This window comes from Bactrocera dorsalis, chromosome 3, assembly GCF_023373825.1.
Source record: "Bactrocera dorsalis isolate Fly_Bdor chromosome 3, ASM2337382v1, whole genome shotgun sequence".
NCBI lineage: Eukaryota > Metazoa > Arthropoda > Insecta > Diptera > Tephritidae > Bactrocera > Bactrocera dorsalis.
The window spans coordinates 74,024,307-74,041,123 of NC_064305.1; the positions used below are offsets into that span (position 1 = coordinate 74,024,307).

General features: G+C 35.0%; 1 long non-coding RNA gene across 1 annotated transcript in view; it reads left to right on the plus strand.

Annotated features, from left to right (window-relative positions):
- The window catches only part of LOC115066031 (uncharacterized), a 164,932-nt gene that overhangs the window by 89,855 nt on the left and 58,260 nt on the right, over nt 1-16,817 (plus strand). The window contains exon 3 of the long non-coding RNA XR_007422367.1: nt 9,075-9,129. This is a non-coding gene — a long non-coding RNA (uncharacterized LOC115066031). The remainder of the gene's footprint in view (nt 1-9,074; nt 9,130-16,817) is intronic.

Genomic DNA, 16,817 nt, shown 5'->3' on the forward strand with positions numbered 1-16,817 from the left:
AATTTTTTTAATTAAATTTTTTAATTAAATTTTTTAATTTTTTTAATTATTTTTTATTGTAATATTTCGACAATGTTATGAAATATATAAAATCTTAATGCTAATTTTTTTTTATTTTTTTTTGAGTTCCAATGTAAATTAAGTAAATTTTTTTGGTATTTTTTCTTTACTGTAAGATTATTTTAATCTAATATAAAATTCAAAATGCTACCAAAAAAATTTATATATGTATATATATATTTTTGTATTTTCAAACAAATATTTTTTTAAAATAAATTTTTCCTCTATAATTTTGTAAAATCTAGATTTTTGTCTTTTTATTTATATAATGAACATAATTAAACAAAAAAAAAATATGAAAAATAACTGTCATTTATAATACATATTTATTTTTAATTTAAATAATTTTTTATAAATAAATTTGAGAATTGTTTATCGAAAGTATATATTTTTGGATTTTTCTAAAACGTTATTGTTTCTGACATATTTATTGAACATTTTTTTTACTTTAGTGGGTATAAAAAATCACTCAATATATTTGGCGTCCATATTTCGAATGTTTTAGTAATATATACTAATTTCATGCAATTCAAAGCTGTATATTTTAATATAATATAATTATCCAAAATCGCTTTGCCTTCAATCAATCACCTTCAATCACTTCCAATTTCTCAATATTCCTGTATTTTAGCACAATCGCTTGAAGCACCAGCTCCAACACGCTCTTTTCTCTTTCGCCGCCACTATCACTCAATTTATTGCATATTTGGCTTTCCTGTTTGTTTACATTTTTCTCATTCTGCAAATATGCTTTTGCACTCTAGTCACTACATAAACATTTCTAACGGTATTCTAACGACAACGGTATTGTTGTTATATATATTTCTCTTGCTTATTTTAAACGCGTTCACCCCTCTACTTGGCCGAACACAACCGAGTTCGTTGCTTAAGTCTTTTGTGCGACCAACATTATACGTTTTAATTCACAGTTATTTATTAAATCATTGCATAATTTTTTAATTAATTAAATTTAATACAAATTTACGTGCCTAATTCCTTTCACGCATGCTCCCTTATTCTCGTTTGTATGAAAGTTACGCGTCCGCTTAAGAGCCGTAGACATGAACGTACCGCACGCGTGCGCTTACCAAACTCGACTGAAACGGTTGGCAATCGGTGCAAGGCATTAAGTGTGGTGAGTGCTTGTTGGCCACAGCATTCGGTGCGCCACCGCCGTGGTTAGCTTCTTCAGCATTGGCATTCAACACGCAGTCGGCGGTTAACAGTGCTTCGCCTGCTGTTGTTAACAGTGTGCTGTTAATAGTTTTTCGGCTTTCTTTCCGCTGCTGCTGCTTTTTACAGTGAAATGCATTTGGTGCGCAGCTAGTCGCTTGTGTGTGTGTGAGTGTATGTGTGCTTTTGTTTGACTGTGCCACTTGGCACGTGTTGCAAGTTGTATTGTGTTTGATGTGGCGCTTGTTTGGTGAAATTCTTGCATGCATTTGCGCTGTGAAACTCTGCATGCTCTGTGGTTGTAATTCCACGTTTTTTGGGCGGTCCATTTGCTGGTTAACTAGTTTGTTTGACTGCCTATTTGTTTGCTTGTGGCAAAGTGGCGCTTATTATGCTGCCGGCAGTAATTACATGTTGTTTTGTGTTCTCATTTAAAGTTTTTGTTTAAGTAACATATGTGTTGGTGTATGTGTGTTTGTATGTATGCAGATATTCAATTGAATGATATTGCTAATTGAGTGTGGTTTTATGCTTCATTTCGTGGCGAGATATGACAATTTCAGACATTTGATGTATTAATTTTATGACTATGTTAATTTTTTAGCATATTCTTTCAACTGAAACCATTGCTTTTTTACACTAATAATATTATTTTATATAAAATCAGCGTGCATTTGAAATATTTGAATATTTATTTGCCATTAACAACAATTATCAGCCATGACTACAGCATGAAAACACTGTGCTTTGTGGAAAATAATTTTTTTCTATTTTTTTCTAGAAATGTATAATAAACGCTATCACAATGTACGTGAAGAAGAAAATTCATGGTTTTCTATAGCATGCTCTTCTCGAATTTACCCATTTAGTAGCCACATTACTCTATTATGTGTCTATAAAAATGAATCTTCTCGTTCGTGGCGACATTCCTGTTATAAAGCTGTATCAACGTTTTTCTTTGTTTAGCTTATTTAAGTTTTGTATTAACATTTTACACTAATCTTAAGTGTTTAGATACGCCAGTATAGTTGTTGTTGGATAATCGTTTACTAAAATTTAATTTTTGGTAATCGAAAAAGTCTTTTCGTATTTCAAATCAAACTTCAACTTATTTTCTTATGTTTAAAATGAGCTTCAATGAACTAAATTTTGGTCGACTACTTTTTGTTATTATTCCGCTAGAGACATTATTTCATCAGTATAAAAATTTTCTGGTTTCTCGGCAAAAAACTGTGACAAATAATTTTCACAGGCTTCTCTTGAAATCGACTTTACACCATTAAGGGAGTTCTGCATTGACCGAAACAAATGGTAGTCCGATGGTGCACGGTCAGGACTATATGTTGCATGCATCAAAACTTCCAAGCCAAGCTCTCACAGTTTTTGCCGAGTTATGTAAAGATATGTGTGTTTTAGCGTTGTACTGATGGAAGACGAAGCCCTTTCTGTTGATCATTTTCACAGAAAATTCATGTGGTACACAAACATAGAGCTTCTTTTTGTAGCCAGCTTTTTTTTAAAAGGTTCAAAACCTTTTGATGATCAATATTATGTTCCTTAGCGATGTCATGGCTTATGTGACGATCCTGGTGAATATTTTCCATAATTTCATCGACCTTTTCAACGATAGGTCGACCAGAGGGAGATGCATCTTTCACATCGAAAACATGACTAATAATACATATCATGACATTCTGGTATTCGGAAAGCAATGTTTCATAGACATTAATTCGATGCTGTTTTTCGAAAAAATTTTGTGATTTTGAAAATAATCATGCTTTCACTTTTATTAGACTCAAATAATCTTTCAAAATGGTTTTGACTGATCCTTCCGATCAACAATGCTAGTAAGATCTCTGACTGTTAATCATTGATTCTCAGTACATATGTGCTGGCCAGTTGCGTTTGATGGCCGTCCGTACTTCCTTGCAAGTTGTTCACAATAAATTTTAGAAAAGTAGTAACAGTCAATGAAAGCCAACGAAAATCGAAAATAAATATCTAAAATCGTGACTTTCCTGTTGCATAATTATATGTAGGTATATTTTCATAAAACTTGAAATATTACAAAACGATTTTAAAATCCAAATAGACCCACTTAAATTTCATTCTCATTAAATGACTCGTAACAAATTTGATAACGCCACGCCGCGGGCCAAGGCTTTGTTATTTTACCGATTCATATCATTCATTTGTCGTGTTTTCTATTTTAATTTATGTAGGCTGGCAGCTTCGCTTGATCAGAGATCACTCGAACACGCGCTGCCACTACGCAATGCCAGCCGACGAATCGATTAGTTCGGCAGCCTTCGACAGCAATCAAATCGCCGGGAGCGACGCATCAATGAAATCTGATCTAACACGAGTTTACTGTTATAATTATTGTAATATGTGTTGTTTTTGTTCCTTTTTTTCTAAAGATCTTTCACACACATAATTTTCATTCATTTTGTTTACTCTTTTATTTTCATTTCTCTGATTCAGTTTTATATTTTCTTTTCGCATTTCTCCACCACCAAGCAGCCAACCAACCCGAAACCGTAAAATTGCAACGCACACAGACATTGTTGCTGTAATTGCAATAAAGATGCGCGCTGTGTGATGATGATTTAATTGTCGGCGTTGGTCGGTGGTCGGCGGTCAAGCCAGGCTAAAAGTGCTTTTGTGGCACAAAGTGGCGCTGGCGCTGGAGCTGCTGCCAATACCAGTGGTGTTGTGGTGGCAATGGTCGTTGGCGGCAGGGTGCGAGTGGCGCGGTGGCACGCTCAACTTGCTGCGAAAGCGAAAGGCTTCTGCGGTCATTCGAGCACTTTTCGTCGCGCGTCAGCGAAAGTGTTTCCAGTCGGTGTTGGCTGTGTTGTTGTGGTGGCAGCGGCGCACTTGGTCACCGCCATTGTTGGCGGTTGATGTCCACTTGTACATTTATTTGATGTAATAAGCGATTTTCCAGCGAGATTTTACGCCGATTCTCACGCTGTTTTCTAATGTTGATTTCGATTTTTTTTATTTCTTTCTTTGGTTGTTTTTGTTTTTTTTTTCTATTGCTCGCGCAAGTGTTTGCTAGGTGTTGGTACTTGAATAAAAGTGAATTTACGCTCATTTGTGCCATTTACTTTATTGTTGGTTTTGCTAACATCATTTAAGTGCAGTCTCGGCTTGTTTAATTTGTTTTTTTTTTCTTTTCTGCTTTTACGTTGACTCAATTATTTGTCTACATTTAAATAAGGAAGCGGAAATATCTGTGTATAAAAGATTTTACGATGCCACTTTCTTATTTAAAAGAGCAAAAAGTGAATTAAGTATGGCTTAATTAATTCGGAAAGTTAGTTGAACGCAAAAAGTCGTTTCTGCTAATAAATTTTAGAATATATGCTTCTTATTTGACAAAAAGAAGAATTATGATCACTTAAGTTATTTGAAACTAATTTTTCTTAATTTATTAATTTTTCTTAATTTATTAATTTTTCTTAATTTATTAATTTTTTTAATTTTTTTTTTTAATTTAATTTTTTTTGTGGTATTTTTTTGTTTTTGTTTTTTTTTTTGTGATTTTGACGTATTACTTCAGGCCATTTAGAAAACTCAAACGGCCGCTCCAGAAAACCCGTTTTGAAATCGTTTGAAGAAATTTAAAGTCAATCGCTAGGCATATTCAAGGCTATTACGGAAATTGGCTTCAACAACTGTTTCGGGGATTGGAAAACGTTGTCACAGTTGTATAGGGGCCAAGGATACGCCATAGATTTTCAAGAATAAATTAAGAATTTAGAAAAATACTAACAAAGTCTTACTATTTTTTGCTTATAGTAGTATGTGGGTCCTGTAGAATACCACAAATTTAGTCCAACGTTACTGACAGACACAATCTACAAGGTCTAGTGAAAAGTAATCTGGTGCTAGATGGCTTTAGTAAACAGTATCCTTCGTTGTATGAGTGCGATGGTATGAAAAACCCCCTCAGACGTTGTTATCATTACTTAACTCAGTATACTTTGAGCACGCGTCATAGATGGACATCAGGAAAGAGAAAATTAGGATATTTGGTTCGTTGGTTGGTTGGTTGGTGGTATGAAAATGGAGCCGCAAGTGAATCAAAGCGCAAGTGATAGCACTTAGACCATCATTTGGCCTATTGTGCTTCCGTGTGGTTACCAAATTAAGCCTTATCCAGCAACTCCGTTGATGAGGTAAAATATCCACTTTGTTCATATTTTCCAGCTAATATCTTTTAAGGTAGGGCTTTGGGAGCAGTGGAAGGTAACCCATCTTATTCAGCTGAAGGTTGGGCTTTTGGACAGATGATATTTCAACGACTAATGCTCCACCGCGCATGCTCTGCTTTTCCAATTTTTTTAAGCAGGGATCTTATGAGTAAATGGCCTTAGATGGTGCTTACAATATTACTAAGTGCTCTTTTCCCTAGAAGTAGATGTTTTTAAGTTGGTCTAATATCAACACTAAGTAACTTTGTGGTCAAAAAAAAAAAAACTTTGAAAGATCTGCATAAATGGTCTAGAGCAGCTTAGGGAATTTGTGTTCCTGACTACCGAGAGGCCAACTCATCTTAATTTTCTTCTATTTTTATATGACTAGATACAATGATAATATTCACCGAGATACCTGCTTGGATAACCTAATGCAGAAAGACTCAGTATAGTTACTACAGATAGCCTTAGTTGTCGCTTGGCTGTGTACTAGAAGGTTTATGGACTTACTAGTTAGAGCAAAAGCCCACTTGCCACCTTCTGTTATGAGACTGAAAGCCTGAATAGCAGGCATTTAGTTTGAAATTTCCTTCAGGGATTTGGATTACTGCAGAAAAAATCCGCTCCTGTTCCTATTTCACCCTTCCATTCGTCGATGATTTTGTAGGTTTTGATGTTGGAACTGTTGAAAACAAAGCAATTGGTATTATCTTCTCTACTGGAGAATAAATACGTTGGGGAGTTTGTTTAATTCCTCATATGTCACATTTTCTTGGTCTCAATGAAAATTTACTTAACTTCCATAACCTTATTATTGTATAAAATCATATGCCAGCTAGGCATTGCATTATATTTCACTTGATGGGAAGATTGAATTTCGAAAGTTTACGAATTTATACGAAGTATACTCATACTGAACAAGTATATACGAGATGAAGTCAACCGGACAACGAAAATCCTTAAAGTGGCTAGATATGGCATCGAGATTGGAATATATAAACTTAAATCCTATTTGACAAGTTGCTGAGCAAAGAGATGGCTGATACCGATCGGCAGCTTTCAGATTTCTCAAGTTCTCAGCTGCTGTCGGATTGCCTCTAGATCACCGTTGTCTGATAGCTGGCTGTTCGATGCCTCTCAAATGACTAAGGTCGTATTGACGTCTGCTACATATGTAGTTGCTGTCTGATGGCAGCCAGTGCCAGTCTTCTATTGGGCAGTCATAAGGAGGAAGTAACTCAAATTTTTGCTTATATATTTTTGAAAAAAAAAAAAAAAATTTTTAGAGAATAAGAGAAATGTAAGACGATTTATTTAGATTTTAGTACGAGATTTAAAAATTTAAATTGTTATATTACATTATGAATAAAGATGGTTATAATTTTCAATAGGATTTGCAAAACACTGACTTATTGTATCGAATCGCCAAACCATACCAAAATAATTTTAGTGCTTCAATTGTATTTCTTCGATTACAAAAAACAAAAAAAAAAATTGTAGATATTATTTTATATAGCCACGTGCGTAACAAATATCTCAAATTACTTATAATCACCAATACATATTCAAAACACAACCTGCTTCAAGTGCAATTTCGCTACTCGACGATACAATCGCAGCAAACACGAATTGAAGGTGTGGTAGATGGCGATGCCGCATTTCTTTGCAATTATTCGCAACTGGTCGCTTCGGAGCAATGAATTTTCACTGGCGCTCGACTGTGCGGCGTTTAAACCACATGAGAAATTGCTGTTATATTTTAGCATGAGTGGCAATACAAATTGCCACATTTTTCATGCAGAAGTGTTGGTGTGTTTGGCACAAGCTCGGAAATTTCCATAAAAATCGCACGCTGTGTTAAATTTGCCGGTGAAGGAGTTGGCGTGTGCCGCCAACCTATAATTAAGCTATCAACAGCTCATCAGTGGCAAAAGCGCCGGCAGCTCACAACCGATGTTGTTTAATGTGCGGCAAACCAGTAAGATACAGTTATGATGACTTATCGCAGTTGTCATTGCGGTTTTGAGTTATCAATTTGCCGAGTTTTTTGCATATTTTTATGATTTTGTTGCAATTGTTTAGCTTATGGTTGATTTGATACGATATGTAGGTGTATATAAGGGGAGTGTGACAAATCAATTACTAATTTTTCTACAATTGCAACCTGTTTCTACATAGCATAATAGTTTTGTTCAAACACACCTACTTCGTATATAACACAATTATAAATTTCAGTTGATTCTTTCGCATTCCGGCATACATAATATAACGGGATAAAACTTTACTTGAATAATCCCTTAAAAAGTATTCCACATTATGACAAAAAATTTGTCAAATTCGAAACTGTTCAAGTCCCTAAGTATCGAAAATTTAGATTCCAGTACCCAGTAGTTGACTTTTTGCCGCAAATATCAGTCAATGTGTGGGGTATATACTTGTATCTCAAATTCAAGAATGATCTTTTTCTAATAATAATATCTGTGCGTATAAAAAATGGGTTTAATAGGGTCAATACTCGCCTGTGTCCCCATATACTTAATATAAATATTTTCACACTTCCGGGTGATTTTAAACCGCATAAATTGGACAACATGTGAGTTATCTCTTTGAAAATGAGAGAGCGTGTTTTACTGATAACAGTGTGTCTTTGTGCTTAAATTGGATAACACTGATCTAGTGCCCATATAACAAATGTATAACATCCGCGTGACTTTACTACTTATGATTGGTGATCATACTTTATGAAACCCAAGGAGCATTTTCGTAGTATGTGACATATTATTAGTATGTGGTATTGACAAATATAAATAAAATCGCGTCAATATTTATTAATGTAAAAAACGTCTTAAAATACAGGAGATGGAGTACTTTTTTTAATTCACGAAAATCGCCTAATTTTTCATGTGTTACACTGGCATAGCCCCTTAAAGATAGCGCATTAGCCTAGCTAACCTAAAGTGCACACGTTCTCAAATCTTCGAAACTGTTACTCGGATTAACTTGAAAATTTAGGACAATTTTCTAGAAGTATTGTAGAATTTAAGAAGACAATAAAAAAATTTCAATTTTTTGTAAACCGTAAGCCCACAGGGGTTACCCTGTTGAAACCTCTTCAAATAACTTTACGGTGTGGCATTAATTTTAGTATCATCAATTTTTATCTCTATTCTAAATTATGTTCTAAATAAATACCACCCAAACATGCATCGGAAGGCTTTCTTTTGAACTTATTCTCAGTTGTATATATTTTCCTTTTCGTTAGATAATAGCAGTGTACCTCAGAAAACATTTTGCTGGGTAAGATCTTTAAGGCTATCTATTTTAGATAATTATTTAAGATTTGATATATATACATGTACGAGTATATTACAAAGGTTTGTAAATTGTCGATTACAGATCATAGATTATATAATTCTCATCATGTTTTATATTATTGATGTACGCATACATGGAAAAGCTCAATGTGCTTTTTCAATAAAGATCTTAGCAAACTTTCTGTGATCAGCTTACAATAATCAAACGACTCAAGGTTAATTTCTAAATGTAGAATAAGTTTTCCAAAAAAATGTGTACATTTATTTGAAAGGGTAAAATTCTTTGGCTGCTTATTAACTTTTTAATTTTCTTTCTTTCTAGGTATTGTGTTGATTATATAAGAAGAAAGCGAGAAGAATAAGTGTCTGTGAAAGTGGTAAGTTTGAAAATAAAATTTCTGCTAATATTATTGAGAAAAAAAAGACAGAATTATAAAAAATATTTGCCGAAAATTATAATATGTTTAGTTATATTGGTTCTCTCTTCCAAATTGATCATTATTGATGTAGATAATACATTACTCTAACACATTATGTCTAAAGATCCAACTATCTTCGAATCACCAAGCGTTACTCTCCAGCAAATCGAGCAAAATATACCAGATGCTCAAGCAATCGGGCAACACTTGCGGTGCAACCTTATGCGATCATGTTTTCTGACGCATACGCAGATGTGTTATGATTGTTTCTTAACGGAGAAATCCTTTTATCCCCGTTAAAAAACTAAATTACCAAAATTTATTTTAAGCCTTATTATCTAAAATACCAGAGAAAAAGAAATTTTTAATTTTCTTTTGTCATTTAAAACATTCCCAATAGTATAATTACAAAAAAACAAACCTTGAATGCGCATACTCTCTTTGATGAACTCAACTGATAGGTTAGGTTAGTCTGGTAGTTCACTGAGCCAGACCAGTTTTGGTTCTTTGCGATACCAGATCGAGTTCAGTTACTAGGTCCATAAGGAGTAGTCATTCTTTAGGATTACTGCGCTTGACGCGAATTTCAACAGACTCTGTGGCCTCACTATCGATGCAACTTTCAGTGTCTCATATGGTCGGGCCCCCAGGTGCTTACAGCGTCGTATTGGTTATGCCGGACAAGTGCACAAAGATGCTCCATTGTTCCACTGGTGCCTTGCTCTGGACATTTCCTGCAGTCTTTTCGATGTGTAAGCACCGTTCTGCGGGCGCGTGTCGCCACAAGACAATGACTAGTTAGTATTCCCATCATTTTCTTGCAAACTCTTCTTCAAAAAGAATTTTGTGTATATCAGAATTAATATTTTTATAAACTTCTTTTCACATACAGTCCAATGTCTATAAGGTACTACTAAAGAGTTATCCATTTCAAGGTTTCCGACTTTTTTTAAAGAAAGAAGCGCAGAATCTTCAAATTTAATGGGGATTGTTTATTATTAATCGAAAGAACATTCTTTCGCATCTATTTTTTGAAGATTATCACTTTCAAATGTTGGCCGCGGCTACTCAGATGATCCATCTCTTGAGTCCAATTTTCTACGACTCGTTCAAGCATTTCAATTGGTAACTGGCGAATGACTGTCGTGATGTTTTGCTTCAGGATCTGAATTGAAGCGGAATTGTCCGCATAAACTTTAGATTTTACATATATCCAAACAAAGAAGTATAACGGTGTGATATCACACGATTTTGGTGGCCAATCGACCGGCTCAAAACGTGAAATTATCTGCTGGCCGAAATGTTCAGTCAATAAATCATAAAAAAATTCAATTCTGCAAAAAAGTGTATATTTGTGTTATGCTCATCCCTTCGAAGGCGGCAACAAACTCCTTTATTTGATATGAAAAACTCGGAGAAACTCGTGCAAGCTTCGGGCAGAGCTTTAAGTGTAAATTATATATTTTACAAACAAAATTATTAATTAAAAATTCAATTATATCTCCAAAACCCCAAAACAGTTACAAACAATAAAAAAATATTTATTCCCCGCAAATATTTACTCATCGTTGATGAACACAGTGATTTCAAACGCTAAAAGTGAAAATATCACTTACATATGTATACAAATTTGTATTTCTCTTATTTCTTATTAAAAACTTAAAATTATTGGTTATAAAATTTTCTTCGATTAATCAGACACGCCTTTATAAACAATTTAATTTTTTGTAGCTTTTTACAATTTTTCTCCGCCACTCACATTATCTTTTGAGCGATGGCGCTTCTTTATGCGTCTACTGAGACTGCGATATATGATTAATTTGCCAGACACTTCGGCATTTTTCAACCAAATATCTACGCGCCTTCACATCAAACACACGTCGTGTTATCTGGTATTTGTGTACAACAAATATTTTTTGTTGCTTTGAGGCCACTTGATATCTGCCCATTCAGCTTTCATCGTTGACTAATCGAATTAACTGGCCTTTTGGTAATTCTACGATTATATAATTTTCTACTTTTGTTCCCAGCCAAAGTTGGCTGCACGGCATTCGCGTCTCTTTATGGCTTTCTTGCCATTTCTGCTTTTGTTTTTATGAATTTTTGTTGCCACAATTGCCGTTGCAAGCGCGATCTCACGTACTAACGTAAATATCTGTGTGTTAGTACAACTCAATTTCGGGGCAGTAACGTCTTAGCCATTTAATCCGACAGTGACCAAATAGTTTATATACATATATATACTTGTATATACACGCATTCACATGTAATATATACATAATAGTATAATTTATTGTTGTTGGCTTTGCGAGTCAGTGAAAGTGTTTGGTTTTTATTTAGGTTTCTTATTCTTCCTTTTGTTTAGTGTGCGTAGCGCGTTTTAGTGTGTTGCTATTGTTGTTGTACATATAACAGCTACATGTTAGCTGGTCGCGCTCGAAATTTTAATTATCATCGCTTTTCTCTTCTATATGCATATGACTATGTTTGTACTTAGTCACCCGGGTTTGTAGGCATAAATTCGTATAGCTCAGCTGGATTTAAATGTTTGTGAGTGGCTTCGTATGTATAGTATGCCAAATATAGGTACATATTTCGGCGTTTAAGGAACATCATTGGCGCTTGTTGCTTATGTTGTAATACGCAATTGATCTACATATGTATGTATAGTTAAATTTTATGAAAATATATTGTGGGCAAAAAATAATAAGACCTTTTATTTTAAATTTCGCGCGAAAATCCATTCGTTGAAATATTTGTTTCTATGTTGGTATGCCATCTGTGCCAAAAGTTACGTCAAAATAATTACATACATATGACTAATACAAGTATATCCTTGTCTTTCTGAAGTACGGACCGGAATTATGGGCGGACAACTCTCATCTCAGCATCGAAGGTCGTTGTTTGACAGTCTCACATTTTAAGAGAAAGCTCTTTTATCAAAATGCCGATATCTTTTAATTAATTACTCTTTATAACAAATATAAAACTCTTTTTTTTCCAGCTATAACATGTAAAAGTAAGAAATAAAAATTTCATTTCAACGATTGTAACAATTTGAAGCTAAAACAGGAAGTAAAATAAATCTAAAAGTTTGACAAGGAGCAGTTTACAACTAAAAATACTCGAACAAACAAGCTAAAAATAAACGAAAAGTTTATAACATAAACAATTTTTATAACAAGATCTTTGGTATATTATTGGGTAGTCGAAAAAGTCTTTTCATATTTTGTCAGTAGATGTCGTTGCAGTCGTATAGCCATATTAAGTTCAATATTTGTGGTGTTTGTGTGTTTTAACCTTTTCATTTTGACAATAAAATAAATATTTTTATACTGTTGCAAAATTTTGTTAGCTATTCATCAAAAACTATTATGTATGTATATCAGGTTGTCATATATCTCCCTTCCGCTTTTTTTGCTCTTCATTCAATGCTTTATAAAAAGTGTTGCAGTGATCGGATTTAGTTCAAATATTCGCCGTTTCCTACTTTAAACTGTGTCCATCTAGACGCCAACTTCAGAATACTCCCCTCGTAGAAGACCCCCTCCTTATTTGCGAAGAAGTAGCTGTCCCACTTTTCACAAGCCTCTTTAGAGTTCAACTTTACACCAACAAGGGCGTTCGCAATAGACAAAAACAGGTGGTAATCACGTGGCGCTATGTTCGGGCTATATGGTGGATGCGATAAAACCTCCCATCAGAGCTCACGTAGCTTCTAACGAGTCATCAACGAAGTGTGTGTTCTGGCGTTGTCCTGGTGAAACACTACTCCCTTCCTGTTGGCCAGTTCTGGACACTTCTGGTCGATCGCTTGCTTTAAGCGCTCCAGTTGTTCGCAGTAAATGGTAGAATTAAACCTATGGCCATATGGGAGCAGCTCATAGTGGATGATTTCCTTCCAGTCCCACCAAACACACAGCAAAACCTTCCTGACCGTCAATCCCAGCTTGACCACTGTTTGGGACGATTCACTGGCCTTCGACCACGACCGTTTTCGCTTGATATTGGCGTATGGGATCCATTTTTCGTCGGCAGTCACCATTGCAGGCGTTGATTTGGTCCAAAAGTTTTTTTTGCGTCAAATCATGCGACACCCAAACATCAAGCTTTTTTGTGTATCCAGCCTTATGCAGATGCTTTAAACTGGTTTGGAGACTAACTTCCATCTTCTAAGCGATGTCACGAGATGCCACATGCCGGTCTAACGCGATGTTTTCCATGATTTGATCGGTATTATCCATGGCGTCGTTTTCACTCGCTCTGAATCTTCGAAACCATTCGTTCGCAGTTCCCCAAAACCACATTAATCTCACGGAACGTTTCTCTAGCGGATTTGCCTTTAACGAACGAAAGCTTTAAAATAGCGTAAATTTCGGCGTTAGTGAACTCCATGTTTACACGTCTATAACGGTTGAACACAATATCCAAACTAATTATGCATAGCGTCGTTTTGTAGGTTATGTCAAAACCTTTCAAAGTTGTATAGTATTGTCAGATACGAGCTCTGTAGCGCTTTATACATAGCCGCGAAATTCAAAAAGGCGGAGAGAAGATATTTGACAACCTTATATTATTAATCGAGATAGACACAGAGTTGTTTATAAATAAATGATCATGACTAGAGTAGTAATCCGGGTGACTGTACGTACGTCTGTGCGAGTTGTAACATCTGTAATAATCGAGATGTTTGTTAAAACTTGGTACACGGATTTCTTGGCACTATGAACATTCAAAACAGCCATGTCGTGCACGATTTGCATTAGGAGGGGCATCCTGAAAGTTTTTTGAAAAAGTGGGCTTGGCTTCGCTCAAATATATCCTCAAATTAATCTGAATTAAATCTGCCAAATTTGCTCAGAACAAATTTTTTTTATGCCCTCAGACGGTCTTAAAGTGGATGAAACCAGATGATATCACCGTTTACTCTATTTTACTTCTAAAAATGCGATAAGTCCATAAATATAAATGTGCCAGAGAAATGAAATTTTGAAGCCGAAAAGGCTTAACAGGAGTTACTGTCAAAACCAACCTGCATCTCATATGGTCCATTCGTTGAGTCTAATTTTCGATGACTCTTTCGAACAATTCGGCTGGTAACTGGCGAATGTTTTGCCTGAAGGTCTGAAGTTGAAGAAATATGGACCGATGATTCCACTAGCCCACACATTACACCAAACGCTTGTTTTTTCTGCATGAAATGGCAGTTCTACGTCTCAAATGCGGAAGTGTTGCTTACTAACAAACTCATTCAGCCAGAAATTTTTCTCATCGCTGAATAAAATTTGTCTCGAAAATGTCAGATCTTCTTGGAATTTTTTAACAACCGATCTCGCTTGGGGTGGTCAGTTCTTGCGCAAACGATATTTTTTTTTACGCTTTAAATTTAAGATCTGGGCGTAAAATGTGCTAACTAGTTCCATATGTCATTCCAATCCCAATATTCCAAAAATGTGGACCCCAGTGCCTATAATTGATTTATTTTTTCGAAAATATCGGTCAATCTGTGAGATATATTATTAAAATTCCTGATATTAGCATATCTATGTGCCAAAAATAGCTACCCAAGCTATTTCCAATCAATATTTCCTTTAGTCCTCATATTATGTCAAATATTATATTTTTAAATTCAGTTGATTTTATGCTGAATATGAAATTATATTCTCTAGTATTCTAAAGTAATGCCAATAGCTAGTTCAATCAGCCCAAACCATTTATGCCCTTAATACACCATATATAGTGATTTCCCGCTTTCCATATGACTTTAAATCGTTTAGGTTGATCAAAATGTTTGTCTTTGTAATGAAAATATGTGAAAAAGTTTTATTCATCAACTCAATATATTAGTCAACATTGTATTTAATTTTCAAGCAGGTGGTATTGTTTCTCCCAAATAGCTATCATAAAAGCCTTTCTGTTGTAGAAAATATAAAAAAGTTATTTTTTATAGCAGTTAGGGTAAAAGCCCATTGAAGACAAAAGAAAAAATATTAAAAATTAAATTTTTATTTAATCCACAGGTAATCTAAGGTCGGTAAGGGAAAGGTGTGGTTGCATTATTGCATGGTGCTTGCTGTAGTCTCTAGTTTTTGATTCCAAGCTATATGTTTGCTAACGCAAAGCTCATTTATTAAACATAAACACTTTTATTGAAAGTTTTGTAGTCTTAGAGCACTTTCACGGTTTTTAAGTAACCAATACCCCAGCACAAGCACACAGTTTTTGACTATTTTCGATTCAAAATTTTGCTTACAAATTATTTTGATTTTTTTTTACGAGTACTTCCTTTTTGCTACTATTACACAAATTAAAAAACAATTTTCTATAACAAGCACAAGTTCTTGCTGTTTCCACTTTGATTATCTAACTTTTACTTTCGCTTTCATTTAGCACTTCAGTTGATAATCTTTCACTTCCAAGTTCGTTTCTTAAGTCTTTTGTTAAACGACTTCAGTGCGTTGTGTACATTCACTTTTCTTTAAAGCAAACATTTTCACAGTTAAAACAAAAAACGCAAAATGCATAAAAGTATTATGTATAAATGGTGCGGTTGTTCGCACGCTCAACAAACACGCAGCGCCAGGGAGGCTTGCCACACCAGTAGCTAAGTGTTGCAGTTGGGCTTCCTGAGCGCTGGGAAAATTCTGCGTATGACTTCATCGCCAACCATTAACAAAAACACCAAAACCATCATTAACAAGCCGGAGGCAGGAAAACAGCGCTGGTAATAATCGTAGCAGCCAACAACAACTAAAGCGGTTGTAATGTTGACCAAGCAATAAAACTGTGCTGCCAATGCAAGCAAGTAGCGAGTATACTTGTAATATTTGTGCATTGTTGTTGTTTTAATTTACTTCATGCCGCGCATTGTATGTCATTTCAATTATTTTTCCTTTTGTTTTCATTAATTTGATGTTTGTTGTTGGTTTTTTATTTATTTTTTTTTTTGTAAAGTTTTTTATTTATTTTTTCCGTTTTTTTTTTGGATTATTATTTTGATTTTTTAAATTTTTTTTTTTTTCCAAGTTTTTTTGTTGTTTGCTGCCACTTTTTTCTCTCCTCATTGAAATGTCACTTGAAGTGCGCTGCGCATATCTCTCATTTTTACTCACCACACTTTATGGAGGAAAAGTATAATCATTCAGGAAAAAAGCGCCATTTTTTTCTTGTGACAGTGAAAAGAAAGTGAAATTCTACGGCACTTTAGGTGCACACTTAAGGAATAAAAAGTTAACATTTTTTGCCGTCACTTTTTATTTGCTTGGCGTTATTTACACACACATATTTCTACAAAGCAAAAAATATAATAATAATTTGCGTTGTTGTTTTTGCTTGCCCCGCTACGTCTGACTGGATGCAACGCTGCGGCACTTAAGCCACGGCTGTCGGCTAAGCGGTTTGCTTGAATGACTCTCGCACACACATACATACATACGCATATTTGCTTGAAAATGTACGGCACGCTAGTCAAAATGTCAGTCAGTCTGTCATACGGCCGCCGGTTCAGTCGGCCTGCGGCCAGCGTATTTGCTGCGTGCGGCTAAAATGCTTGACCTGTGGCACTGACGACCAGCGCTTGGGATGCGCCGCGCTCTTTTGTCGCTTAGGTGATAGCTAGCTGCTGGACAAAAAAAAACTCTTCGCAT